Raw genomic sequence first — 15,824 nt, 5'->3', positions numbered from 1 at the left:
TAGTCATTTTTTTTATATATTTGCTCGTGTATTGTGTTGTTTAGAAGCCCATATGTTTTGGTGGCTTTACAGAAGCCCTTCCAGAGTGGACGTCGGTTCCAAGCCATGGTCGACCATTCTCTGGTTGTAGGGCGGACCGGTGAACTGCCGATCTTTTCCAATGATTTATTTATAAATTTTGGGTATTTTGTAAGAAAATGGCTCAAATATTGAAAAACAGGGTGGCTCAGGAACTAGGTTTGGGAACTTCCTGGAAATCAGACCATTGAACTCAAACTTGAAGCCCAGAAACTCAACATGGCTGCAAAAAGCAAACCTCTTGTTTGTGGCCTTTTCCTTTTAATTTTTGTCATTTTAACCTTAAATTCTAATATTTTTCGACTAAATTTAAAAAAAAAATGGATAATCTAGTCAGGACCAGATATAGCTACGTGGAGAGTGGAGGTGAATTTGCGAAAGGCGATGTGGAGGCGGCGATCGACATGACGACTTTGCTGGCTGAGGTTTCGAACGACACTGTCGGCCTACGAAACCCTCCTTTGTACATCTTGGAGGAGTCTTACGGTGGCAAATTCGCCGTCACCCTTGCTTTGTCCCTTCTTCAGGCCATCCAAGCTGGAAATTTGACCCTAAATCTCGGAGGTACTTCTATTTTTACTTTTTTTTTAATAAAGATTTTCAAATATAATTGATGAATTATAACTTTTTTTTATATATATGTAAAAAAAAAAAATCATATTATAACTTTGATTTGTTTAAAATGATCACATTGTAATAATATAGAATCAATAATTTAAATGACTCTCGATTTTGTTTGTCAAGAGTTTCTCTAGGAAACAATTGGATGTCTCCGAAAGATTACACGGTTCGTATTCTCAATCTCTCAATCTCATCCAAAAATTTTATCAATTTTTTTGATATTTTCGTTTTCAGAATGATAAACGAAAAGAACACTACTAAACTATGAAGTTGATTTCAATTATATCCTGATTTAAGAGTTAAAATGAAATATCTCAAAGCTCGAGAGTATAACCGAAACCAACCTCATATTTCAGGAGTATTCTTTTATTATTTATCCTTAACACAATAATCTGTCTAAAATTTTACAGTCTTCTTAGGGTCCTCTTCTCAAAGATCTCTCACGAATTGTCGACAAGACGCTGCAATAATCAAATAGATTAATATTTTTCATTTTTTTTTAATATAAACATTAATAAAGAAGTGAAATATATTCTATAAATATAAAAGTTATATGTAACAAAAGATGTCTTTTGAAAATCAGTTTAGCGTTGAAGATCAAGTAGCAAATTAAAAACAGGTTGTACGAAAATGCAACTCTTTCATGGAATGATCTTGAGGGATTAATTTTCTCCAATAGCAACCACCTGGTAGGTTTTGTTATTATTATTATAATTACTATTATTTTAACAAAATCCTTCCAAACCAATGAAATTTAAATTTGAATTTATATTAAGTTAAAGTAGGTCTACCAAGTCTTTATTTTTATTTCTATTTTTATTTTTTGTTTATTAAGTTATCTTTTAAATTTAATTTATAAAACCCTCTTAAAAAAATTTCTACAATGAAATTCAAAATTTACAATATATTAATTTAAAATTTAGAACTTTTTTAAATTGGTAATTTAGGCTTCATAACCATTTAATTTTTTAAGTTTATAAAAACTATTTTGGCCTACAAATTCCTTTATTTTATCATCCACTTAGAAAACATATTTTTAAATCTAAATCCAATTTTAAAAAAACATTTTATTTTTCTCCAGAGAATGAACATTAGTTCAAAAAGACATAAAACGAAATGAGACGGTCTACAGCCGTCAAGTAAGTTTTTTTTTCTTCAAACGAAAACAAGGAATATTTTGAAGTGATAAAAATTTGTTCAACCATAGGAACCCAAGTCTGGATTAATAAGCTTAAGTAATTTCTTTTTTGGAGTGATTTATGGTTATTGACATAAACATAAACCTAAGTCAACGTTTCCTTAAAAAAAATTCTTAATTTTTGCTAAAGCAATTTTTTTCTTTGAAATTAGGTGGGTAGGGCTAAAGGTATTTATAAGTAAGGAGAGAACTACTTTATTTTGTGGAAATGAGAAGCACACCAAGAGATTCACTAAGTCGCATAAGAACTTGCACTTCTATTAGATCCTTGGTGCTGGCCATTTTGTAAGCTATTTATTCTATTTATAATTTTTTAAGATTTATTACTTTTTAATTATATGATTACAAATGTAGGTTCCCGTGGATCAACCGTGTGTGACATTAAATATGGTGGACGCAATCACACAGTCACCAACTTCTTGATGCAGCTGTTTTTCGTAGAAAAAGATGACATATTTACTTTTTCAAATGTAAGAAAATATGTTTAATTATAGATAAAAAGAAAGAAATAACAGATGTATTATATATATATATATATATATATATTAACAAATCTAGTGTCATTTGATTATCTCACTAATTTTTATTTAGAGATATTTCAGATGTAGAATATATCAACCTAAATATAATTTAATTGGTTAACGATTTAAAATAAATAATGTTTTTTTAAAAAAAAAATACATAAAATAATCAATATCATATTTTCATTCAATAAGAAATTTTTTTTTCTTCAATCATTTCATATAATTAAGTAAGAGGTATCATAATCAAACTATTTATAGATTAATAATAATAAAATATGTATCATACCATATTATATTAGTATAGTTACAAGTTTTCCCGACTATGAAAATATAACGACTCTAAATTTCTATATACTCAAAGTCGTTACTAATGTCTCATACTCATCTCTAATGCAAAAATATAACTCTTAAAAGAAAACATCATCTTTATATAAATGCCGAATACATTTAAAACAAACTCTTCTCTAGAAAACAGAGTTTTAGGTGTTTAAATACGAAATTTAAATAAAATAAAAAAAATCCAAAATAATTTAAAACAATGAAATGCAAAACAACCTATTTTAACCTAAGACTAGAAATTTAAATGAGTCTGCCGTATGCACGTGCCCACAGTCTCTACTCGCAATGTTGTTGTCGTCCGTACAAGTGCACCTTGCCGTTACTTGAAAAATGATGTGACACACGCAATCATAATTTAGGGACCTATCTCTAGCTCATCTAGGGGTTGCCTCTAGTCTCAAACAAATTGGATGTGTAGTACTTCCCTACACGACCCACACGTGCAAGTGTGAATCTCTAGGCGCTCGCACACCCCCTGGACCCTCTAGTTAAGCTAATTTGTAACGACGTCGGAGGTCAACGGAACCCCATAGTGTCATGCATCTCATGAATACCCTGCTCGTCATACTGTGCGCATCCACACTCATCATCATACTGTGCATGTCTGCACTCATCATCTCTAGGAGAAGTAGCCATATGCTTATGAACATACAATATGACACTCATCATCATACAACAAGCTCAATCGGAAAAACATCGCCATATGAAGAAAAACATCATGCAATCATCATACTCATCATATCGCCACAAAGTGCATCAAGCATATCAAGTATATCGAAATATACATATATTACGCACATCATCATACGACATAACTCAAACATCATCATATACAAGTATATTGCATCATACCACACCGCTCATACATCATCATAACTCATGCATCATCATGGCTCATACATCATCATATACTAGTATAGGACATCATACGATACAACTCATACAATTTTTCGTCTCTCCTATAGTAAGACCACTTACCTGATTAGTTAGTTTAGGCTGGTGTCACCAATTTATCGTTAATGAAAGTTCGATTTTGTCCATTGTATCCAAGTCAACCTATATGAATCCATGACATCAATTTCACATTCAATTCTCTAAATCTCACAATGTTCGATGTACTAGACCTCATACGAGCATTAAAGACTTTTCATGAGTAAAGTCCTGGAACTATATATATATATATATATATATAATTCTATTTTCATTAAGATCTTATTTCCTATCATTACTATGTCAGGGAAGAATTTGATGGAGTTATTTTAAGTGACAGTATTTTGTACTTACCTTCTCATTGATCTTTCATTTTTTTTTGTTTGGATGTACTCAGTATCCTTCTCATTGATCTTTCACGACATGTACTCAGTATTGTGTACTATTCTTTATCTTTCTGCTTTATTTTTTAATTTTTGTTTGGATATATCCTGGGTGGATTTTTAATCATTGTACTTCCTTGCCTTCTCACTCACATCTTTCATTTTCTTTTTGTGGCATGTACTCTGCTTTATCTTTTAATTTTTGTTTGGATATATTCTTGGCTGATTTTTAATCATGGTTACTTTTAAATTAATTTTCAATCCATTCTTCTAAGCTTTTCTCTTATTATTTATTATTATTATTATTATTATTATTATTATTATTTTGTATTTTCATTGTCATTTTCAATAGATTCTAATTTTCTTTTCTTTCCTAAAAATAAAATAGCTGTATATTAGGAATCAATTTACAGTAACACATAAATTTTTATTCTCATTTGATTTCTATCTAAAATTTAAATAATAAATCAAAAATAAAATAAAGAAAAGATTTAATTAACTTACTACTGACATTCTTACTCACATCTTTAGGTAAATCTGCCCAAAGCCATTCTCATTTTTTATTCAAACTAAATCTAACATTTACCTTTTCTCTGTCATTTTTTACCCAAAGTCATTCTCATTTTTTATTCAAACTAAATTTAACATTTACCTTTTCTCTGCCATTTTTTTGTTGTTTAGTGTTTTGAACGGTTGTTGTGAAGTAAGAGTTTGTTGAGGAGAGATAATTGGGATAAGAATGAGAGATTAGTGGAGAGAGATAGGGAAGATTTAATTTAATTGCCATTTTAAGAGAAAACCTTTGACAATTGATTTCAAAAATATATATATATATATATATATATATATATATATATATATAAATATATATAAAAAAAAAACTTGTTTTTTTTATTAAATAGTATAGATACAAAAAAAAAAATGTTTAAAATATTTTTGGTTAACTTTTTTTTATTAAAATATCTGCTAACTTTAAATTTTCTTATTAAATGTCAAATTTCAACATGTAAAAATTTCATTTTTTAATTTATAAATACATTTTATTTTTTATAATTTTAATTATAATTTGTATGATATAAATTAAATTATTACAGATTTTAAAATTTATTAACGAAATAAATATTAAAATTTACACTAAATTATTAATGGATCAAATACAAACAAACTACATAAGAAAAAATGCAAATAACAAAAGTAGGCTCCTGGAGAAGATTCAAGTCTCAACTTCAGCTCTAGTTTGTGTTTGTTTCTCAAGAAAACACACAAGTTTACATTTATTTCATTTGAAATAGCCACAATGTTGCTGGTTCTAATCTACTGTCTTCTAGGAGAGCACCATATTCGCGGAGGAGGTGATATCAAGGTGAAGTTTCAGTCTTCTTTAACGTAATTGATTACATATCCACATTGATTTTGCTCTTGTCAAAATAGTTAAATAGAGATTTTTTCTTTAGTTAGAGTATTTTTAGGGATTTAGTTTAAGTATTTTTCTAAGTTATGTTTACTTAATTTCTATTTATGGTTACTTGTATAACAAAGAAAAGTTCAGCATTCAATAAGACCATCACTTCAAACTTCAATTGATTATGTTTCTTCTATCAAAACCTAACAATTAGGATCAGAGCATCAATTTTTTAGTGATCAAATAGAGAGAGTATGAGTGAAGACAAAACTTTAGCGAAGATCCCTCACTTCGATGGTCATTATGATGATTGAAGTGAGCTTATGGAAAGTTTGCTCAGAGAAAATTGTCCATGGAGTGTGGTGGAGATTTGTTTATTAGAACGAGAGGAAAGAACAATATTGACTGAGGCACAAAAGGGCCACCTTGATGATGCTAGACACAAAGATCACCAAATAGAGCATTACCTATTCCAAGCAATTAATCATACGGTCTTTGAACAAATCTTGGATCGTCGCACTGCCAAGATTGTTTGGGACTCAATGAGACTCAATGAAACGAAAATTTGGTGGAAACCAAAAAGTGAAGAAATCTCTTCTTGATACATTAAGGAGAGAATTTGAGATCCTACGGATGAAGAAGTATGAAAGTATCACATATTATTTTGCAAGAATGATGATAATCTCCAACAAGTTAAGTATGAAAGTATTACAGATTATTTTAAAAGAGTGATGATAATCTCCAACAAGATGAGAAATGGAGAAGATATGCCAGACAAGAAAATTGTAAAAAAAATTATGTGTACCTAACTGAAAAATTTACTTATGTTATAGTATCCATTGAGGAATCTAAAGATACTGATAACATGTCCATTAATGAATTACAAAGTTCATTAGTGGTGCATGAACAAAAATTTCGAAGATCCAGCATTAATGGAGAGGAGCAAGTTCTAAAATTCGAAGGACGAATGAAAATAAGTAACAGGGAAGAGGAACTTATAGGGTAGAGGATGCGGAAGAGGAAAATCAACTTTCAACAAAGCAACTGTTGAATGTTATAGGTGTCATGACTTAGGTCATTTTCAATATGAATGTCCAAAGATGAATAAGAAATTGAATTATGTAGAGCTGGAAGAAGAGGATGAAGTGTTGTTAATGACTCATATGGAAAGACATGAAGCAAAAAGGAGTGATGCTACGGTGTTCTTTTTTTGTGCTATCAAATTCCAAATACAAATGTATTCCAAAGGAAAAGGTTCAACTTCTCTAAGGTTAGTTTCACTTCTAGTTTCACTTAGTTTCTTGGGAAAATACAAGATTTTTGTTTTCAATATTATTTCTGTTTAAAAATTGTAAGGGTAGGGATCAAACTACCTTCAATTGGTTGCTTCTTGATATCTAATTGTCTTACATTGGCAGGATATTCATGTAGGAAGATAAATCAAAGTTAGTTTCTCTCTTATGATTCTTTGTCATACATTGACATTATGAGCTCATACAGACTTTCTTTACGATGCCATCCAATTTCTTTCCTATTAAATAAAATAACATTTTGATTTTCTCCGTTATAAAGTTGAACCCGTTCATAGAAGACTATTTAATCCATATTACATCACGCTCCATATGTTTCTATGTATGATAGTTTGTTAAATTTTCAATTGAAATTGTCAGTTTTACATTTGACCCGTTAATACATGCTTACATAGAGAGGCAAGGTCACGGAATCAGTAACAAGGATATAGACGAGATGATGTCCCCCGTTCCTACTTTTTCAACTGCGCGGCGTCGTGATCTTGACACGGTCACGACCAACCTTAAGGAGAATTAATCCCCATATATATTTTTCTTGTGGCTTCATCGGACCTTAGGCGAGGTTTGTCTTCGTCAACCGAACATCCCTTGTGCAGAATCCAAGCTTGTACAACCACACAAGCCACCTGCATGTACATGTTCAATCATCTGCAACACAACCGACTTGCCTCTACACCATCCGGCTCCACCTTGCCTCTGCTTGGGGCCAAGGTCTCTCAATGCAACGTCGCGTCTAATCTTCTTATCTTGATACCCATCGGCATGGCCCATATGTATTGACACCATCCCGAGTCTTGTGGTGTCGTCGACCATCAAACCTCACTGGCTCATTCCATCGAAAACGAGCCTACGTGTCGCTCATCTCACTAGGAGGTCCCAAACATCTATCCATCCGGGTTCTATCGAGGCATTGACCCAACCGTGTACGTGCCATGTCATTTATGTATACCGTACTAGATAGCGGGTGTATGTAGCAGCCTTCAATACCGTACACTCGTGTTGCCCGATACTGTCCTTGAAAAACTCATTTTAAAGAAAGTCGCCCTAAACACTCGTCTCGACACGCTTGCCCATGTTGTGGCACACGTGTGTGCCATAGGGTAACTCACTTAGGCCACAGGTCCTAGGGCTGGTAGAGAGCTGACACCATGGTACCCCTATAGTACATTTTGAGCCATTTTCAATCTTTCAGGCATAGACATGATTTTGTCGAACGGTCATACAATGTTATGGAGCGTCCGTCCAGTGTCCGATTGACACAAAATTTGGCAAGCATTCATATTTTATATGGACGGACTTAACTCCAGAATCGCATGCCCAAATCCCTTTCAGAACGCCAACTTTCAAAGTTGAGGCTTGGGACCCTACCCGGCCCTTCAACAAGCCTATCTTTGCCACTCTTGTTTATTTGATGTCTCTATCTTGCTAATGTCTCAACTTGTCTTCAATGATCAATCTGTGTGGTATATTAGATGATGCACCATCCTCCTCGGTCACATGATGGCACTCGTCTAGACCCTCGTGTCGTCGGATGGGCGCCACTTGAGGGTGGCCCATATCATGACGCAACGTGAGGGTCACAACCTACTCTCTACATAGTTAGGTTGTGACATTCTCCCCCACTTAAACTAGTCATCGTTCTCAATGACTTACTTAGTGGCAGAACCATTGTTAGGTTATGACATTCTCCCCCACTTAAACTAGTCATCATCCTCAATGACGACCCAACCCTAGACTAGCTACTGACGAACCCACTTGAAATACGTGCTTCAGAACGAATACAGAAAATGCGCACTACTTATGAGCTATCCCATTGACGGACTTACTCTCGGCCTCCAAGACTTGCAACACAAGTACCGTAAAACAAATGCACTATGGTTGTGGGCTATCCCCTCTTGGGCCTCCCTCGCCCTTCTGCAAACTTGACCCAGGATTCACTAGAAAAATAATGGCTAACTAACTAGGTTTGGCATACTCTTTCCTTGGCTAGGGGGAGAGCTCCCCAAATTTTTGCCACTTTGGCCACATTCATCATATTCTCTGAGTCACACACATTGGTGCACCCCTCCAGGTGAGGCTCGCAAGCCAACCACGACATTTATTCATAATGGCACCAATCATTATAGTAGCGATGTATGAAAGCTTGTAACACAACCCCGTATTGGAGGTTCACTTCAACCAACTCTTAACTGGATGTCTACAAAACTCGCAACACAACTCTGTGTTTGCTTTACACTCTTGCCAATTCTTTTAAAATTCGTAACACAACTCTGTGTTGGCACTACACTTTCGCCAACTCTTAACTGGCCACCTTCGTGTGGCAATGTTACCTTGACGTTTCTGTGGTCATGTTGTAGCTTCACGTCTTTATGTCCACTTCAAGTGGATGCTCACTTCTCGAGTTGATATTGGTCTCAACAACTCTTGTGGAGTCATCCACTTTAGGCATAAGCTGATGGCTCAAGGAGTACATGTGTACTTGCACCTTAGAGCACCACTACGGGGTGAGATACCTAATTACTTAGGCTCTCCCCCACTTAAACTCGGTTGCCTCTTTGCAGCAAATTCATCCTCCCATAAGGAGTTGCGTTGTACTCAACTTTTGCACTTGGCCGATGCTTGTCTTTTCTTGGCTCTTAGCTTCTCTACTTGTAGCCACTAACACTGTTCCTCTAATGTGAATGGCTCTTTGGAAAGCACCGACATGGTTAATTTTTGTTTCATCTGTCTTGCCCACTTAAGGACTACAAGCACTTGGAAAATGAGCTTGGTTTTACTTGACGGGTAAATCTCCCCATACTGAAGTGTCAACACACAACACTAATGATCTTCGGGTAGTCTTGGTTTCAGCCCACAACTGATTCCATTTCTTACTAGAAACTGTCCTTCCCACTCTGGCACTCTTGACACACTTGTAAGGTCTTCAACAACTCTCGAGTTCATTTCTCTTGACTATGTTGTCCCACTAGACACACAAAGTATGACTCTAATACAAACTGTCACGGTACTACTTTTTCAATAGCGCAGTGTGGTGATCTTGACACGCTTACGGCTAGCCTTAAGGGGAATTAAGCCCCATATATATTTTTCACCCCAGCTTTGTGGCTTCATTGGACCTTAAGTGAGGTTTGTCTTCACCAATCAAACATCGCTTGTGCGGAATCCAAGCTTGTTCGACCACACACGCTGCCTGCGCGTGCATGTTCAATTTGTTGGGTTTTATGTCCTAAAACTCATAGTTTGTAAACAAAAACATATTTTATTTTCAACAAAGTTATTATTGTTGTTTATTGAGTAAAGATTGTTATTGAATAAAGTGAACTTTACGATCATTAATCTAAATCCAATAAACTAAGAACACTCTGGCTATAGTATGATTACTTGAATTATATATAGAGACATAAGAGTTGATCAAGTTCAAGTGTATAGTCAAAATGATCTATTGTATAAGGATAAGGCTGAGTACCTTATTCTGGGGACACTATGGATGCGGTCCACTTTCGTATATGATATAAACAATGTGATCACTAAATTGTACATGTGGAGACATGTGACTGGGGCGTCCTATGCAATGAGTATTGCATAAGATCGGACAATGAAGAAAATCACTCTTACTTTATAATGTCGTTTACTGTTGAGACTGATTTTCTTTTGATTTCATTTGATGACCTAGGTAACTCGATCTTAATCCTGAGCTAACCATGAACTCCTATTTATTCGAAATTATCCTTAGATTTGCATGGGTGAGAGTGACTCAAGTTTGCCGACCCAATAGGCATCCCATTTCAGGGGTAAGACTGGGTAGATGGTTGGGGATGTGGGATGCAAGATGGAATTACCTCCTACCCACTTTTAGGGAGAAAAGAGAGGTAGTTCCTTTAAGTACTAACTCTAAGTCTTGAACAAGGGGCCCCACCCTCTCATTGGCCTAAGAGGGATTCGGTTTACTGGTTGGACCACAAACCAATTGTTCATTAGAGGTTTAGTAAGACATAAGGAACAAGAAGTAACTTCAGGGGTAAAACGATAAATTGACCCATCTCTAGTTACGAACAACCTGTGAAGGATCGACTTACTAATCATGGTTATATCAAATGGATAGAAATATATCTATAGTGAGGGGAGTGCAACTACTAGGCTATAGTGGAATGTCCTAGTAGTTAACGAATGTTGGTTAACAAGGTTAATGAGTTTAATCGATTAATCTTGGATCGTTGGAGCCTATGATCTATAGGTCCATTAGGTCCCTCTGCTAGCTCATAACGGACTAAACCATAGAACAGTGTGACGAGTGAGTTCGAAGTGTTCGAATTTAAATTAGGGAGAATGCGCTACATATATACGATATATTTAACCGCATTTTTGTTATATTTACGAATTAAACAAAAAGAGAGAATCTGAGATATTTAAATCTTATTTAAATATCTTAATCAAATATGTGTCGGAATTAATTGGGATTGACATTTTAATTAATATTAAATATTAATTAAATAGTTTAATTAATCATTTAATATTACTTTAATTTGAAATTAATAATTGATGACCTAGGTAACTCGATCTTAATCCTGAGCTAACAATGAACTCCTGTTTATTCAGAATTATCCTTAGATTTGCATGGGTGAGAGTGGCTCAAGTTCGCCGACTCAATAGACCTAACATTTCAGGGGTAAGACTGGGTAAATGGCTGGGGACGTGGGGTGTAAGATGGAATTCACTCCTACCCACTTTTAGGGATAGAAGAGAGGCAGTTTACTGACTCTAGGTCTTGAACAAGTGGCTCTAACCTCTCATTGGCTTGAGAGAGATTCAGTTTACTGGTTGGACCACAAACCAATTGTTCAATTAGAGGATCAGTGAGACATAAGAAATAAGAAGTAACTTCAGGGGTAAAACAGTAAATTGACCCAGCTCTAGTTACGAAGAACCTGTGAAGGATCGACTTACTAATCATGGTTATATCAAATGGACAGAAATATATCTATAGTGAGGGGAGTACAACTACTGGGCTATAGTGGAATGTTCTAGAAGTTAACGAATGTTGGTTAACAAGGTTAATGAGTTTAACCGGTTAATCTTGGATCGTTGGAGCCTATGATCTATAGGTCCATTAGGTCCCTCTGCTAGCTCATAACGGACTAAACCATAGAACAGTGTGACGAGTGAGTTCGAAGTGTTCGAATTCAAATTAGGGAGAATGCGCTACATATATACGATATATTTAACCGCATTTTTGTTACATTTACGAATTAAACAAACAGAGAGAATTTTAGATATTGAAATAAGATTTAAATATCTTAATCAAATATGTGTCGGAATTAATTGGGATTGACATTTGAATTAATATTAAATATTAATTAAATAGTTTAATTAATCATTTAATATTACTTTAATTTTAAATTAATAATTCAAATATATTGTTGAATCAAAATGAAGAAAGTCAAAGTGTCTTGGTTAACTCAAGCATGCATGCTTGCCACATAATCCCAAACATTTGGGTGGAATTTTGAGTGTCAAAATTGGGTGATCTCAAATTTGCATGAACATGCAAACATGACTCTATAAATAGAGTAATCATGGTATGGAAGGTTGGCTTTTGGAAAAAACCTTGAGAAAAACCTCTCACAAACTCTCTCTTCATATAATACTAAATCCCTCCCAAGTTTAATCACTCACCAAATTCCACAATCCCGTTCTAAGGCCAAAGAATAGTGGAGAAGACACTAGTGGTGGTTCGAAACCGGTTTATAAGATAAGGAATCAATACAAGGGGAATAAGATTCGGATTACCTTGTTGATCGAAAATCTCAAAGCAAGAACATTGTTTGAGATTCGAATCACTCCACAATCAAAAGATCGATTACGTCTAGCTTGAATGATTCTTGTTGATCAAATATCTCAAGGCAAGAACACTTGTTTGAGATTCGAATCACTCCACAAGCAAGATTGATCATGTCGAGCTTGAATGATTCTACATGCAACCTAAACTACATAGAATTGCAAAGAAACTTAGCCATTGGCTAAAGAAAGCACAAATGCTCCTTTTACTACATTTTCCAAGTCTACTTGCAAATACAACATACATGGCTTTATATAGCTTCAAAATGAAGCTACTAAAGGCATTCCAAGAATTGTAACATTCATACTTAATGGCCTTAATTAACCATTATGTAATTGTAACCTAAAGTAAATAAAAAGTATTAAAATACATTAATGAAATACAATAGCTCTAAATTACTCTAAATTGTAACCCACCCAAAATTCAAAACATGAAACTTCATTCTTCTTCAATGTGGCATGAATTGAAATATCTTTTGATAATTTCAACAATATTTTCTTCACATCTTCATTGAAGCATATTGTATGATTGATGTCTTTTGATTCATATCACCGGTTCGTGAGGAAACAGAAACTTGAACAACAAAAGATTAGTATTCAAACTCATTGATGTACTTAGAGTGCCTAAGATCCAAATTGCTTCCGCATGTGTTATATTAACACTATCACAATTGTTTGCGACACAATCGACTTGCCTCTACACTAGGCCAAGTCATTCGGCTCGACCTTGTCTCTGCTTGGGGCCAAGTTCTTTCAATGCAACGTCACGTCTCATATTTTTATTGCCATCCCCATCAACATGGCCCATATGTCTTGACGCCATCTTGAGTCTCGGGGTGTCATTGGCCATCACAACTTCTTCACTCTTGTTATTAAGAATGGACCCACATGTCGCTCATCTCATTGGAATGTCCCAAACATCCATCCATCCGAGTTCGATCGAGGCATTGGCCCTCCCATGCCAGTTCCATGTCATTTACGTATACTGTATCAGATAACGGGTCTATATAGCAACATTCGACACTCGTCTTGGCACGCTCACCCACACTATGACACACGTATGTGCTACAGGGTAGCTCGCATAGGCCACAGGGCCCAGGGGTGTTGGAGAGTTGACACCATGGTACCCCTATAGTATATTTTGAGCCATTTTCTATTTTTCATCATAGACATGAGTTTGGCGAACGGTCATACGATGTCATTGAGCATCCGTCCGTTGTCCGATTGACATCAAATTTCGCGAACATTCACATTTCATATGGACAGAATTAACTCCAGAACCGCATGTCCAAATTCCTATTGGAGCCTTGACTTTCGAGGTTTAGGCTTGGGACCCTACCCGACCCTTCAACAAGCCTATATTTTCCACTATTGTCTATTCGATGTCTCTATCTTGCTTATATCTCAACTTGTCTTCAATGCCCACTCTGTGTGGTGTGTTAGATGATGTACCGTCCTCCTCGGTCGCATCGTGGCACTCGTCTAGGCCCTCGTGTGAACAGATGGGAACCACTTGAGGGTCACCGCTTCTCTTGTTGCAATGTGATGGTCACAACCTACTCCCTTCATAGTTAGGTTGTGACTCCCCCTTACACATCTGCAGAACCAGAACAAGAACATGAACACAATAGGCAGAGTGAAGGTCAAGTGGGTTCTATTGAGAGCCATTTGATTGTTTTTCCACTGCCACCTACATTGCCCTCTCGACAACTTTGGGATCATGAGTTGAGCAATGGGAGTTGGCCACGACATGATTTCCGTCAGCAATTTGGAGCTGTATGTCTCATCAAGGTTCCATTGTTGTCTTTCTAGTTGAAGCCAGTAGGATGCAAAGTGAATAAAATAAAATAAATAGTAAAACATCCCAATGTAAACGGTAAACCATTGATGAATGGTGATTCTATAATTATATTTTGAATTAATGCAATTTTCTTTCGGGTGAAATTATTGTGATTATCTTTTTTTTTTTTTAACTTAAACTTGTTGCTAAAATATTACAAGATTGGGAGATCATCAACGATTTGAGGATTGACATGTCGAGGCTGCAACAGAGGATGAACAACCTACAGAGAATGTTGGAGACATGCATGGATATGCAACTCGAGTTGCAGCGCTCAAATGGTTTGTCTTCATTATTAATGCCACTAGATTCTTTAGCTTATAAAATTTACATGCTTTGTTGTATAGATAATTCTACCAATCAGTCTGTTTTTGTGTGTTTTTCTTTGGTCCCAACTTTCACTTAACTTTACATTTTCTCTCATTTACAACTTTTAGATGTGGGCATATGTGCACGTGTTCAAAATGTGCTAACGAGTTGGTCAAGGCTTCAGAAAAGTATCTGATGTGTTGTGTGCCCATTCTAGAAGTGATTCGTGCTTACTCCCTATGATGACTTAGACGACAATAAAGAAAAATGAGATTACTACTGATTCATTCATCTTCATCCTCTTGTTCCGTCCAAGTGACCTACTAATTCTTCTCGTCCTTATTTTTATACATATAAAGTTGATTTGTACGATAACAGACGAATGAAATAATGAATGTAATCTCTGTTATTGATTAATCTAGCAAGAATAGTTGTGTTAGTGAATTTACAAAACATTATCTAGGGTGATTATGAAAATTTAGTGTAACAGAAGAATGATTAAGCCGAAACATAAACAATTAGAGTTTCAACTGATAATATTATTGAGTACTGAAATTGGCTTTTGAGTACTAAACTTAGCTTTTACAAATAATAACATAAATAGAAACTAACCAAAGAGAGACGATAACCGTATTTGACATAATCAAATTGTTCTAGAAAAACTCTGCACACCAAGTTCTTCACACAACTTCTAAAATACTTCTAATTTGAGATGCTTTGTTAACAAATTAGCAAGTTGATTTCGGTACACAAAATAATAAATTAACGGTTCCTTTTTTTGAAAGATCTCTAAGAAAGTGAAATCTTACTCTTATCTGTTTGGAACGTCCATGTAGAATTGGATTTTTGGATATCTTATTAATTGAAGTATCATCACACATTAGCTTTGTTCCTTCAATTTGATAATGACCCATCTCTTTGAGTATCCTCATCCAAACAGCTTGACATGCACAGGCATTAGTAGCAACAAACTCAGCTTCTGTGGTTGATAAGGTGACTATAGGCTGTTTACGAGAAGACCAAGCTACTGCTCCTTCGCTTAACATAAACACATA

General features: G+C 35.0%; 1 pseudogene; it reads left to right on the top strand.

The window, feature by feature from the left end:
• The first annotated feature begins 44 nt into the window (after positions 1–44).
• On the top strand, positions 45–2,079 carry LOC111474303 (annotated as a pseudogene).
• Positions 2,080–15,824: the final 13,745 nt, after the last annotated feature.

This window comes from Cucurbita maxima, unplaced genomic scaffold (genome assembly GCF_002738345.1).
Source record: "Cucurbita maxima cultivar Rimu unplaced genomic scaffold, Cmax_1.0 Cma_Scf00293, whole genome shotgun sequence".
NCBI lineage: Eukaryota > Viridiplantae > Streptophyta > Magnoliopsida > Cucurbitales > Cucurbitaceae > Cucurbita > Cucurbita maxima.
The sequence above is the reverse complement of the archived record's forward strand: the minus strand, read 5'-3'. Positions and strand labels throughout refer to the sequence as shown.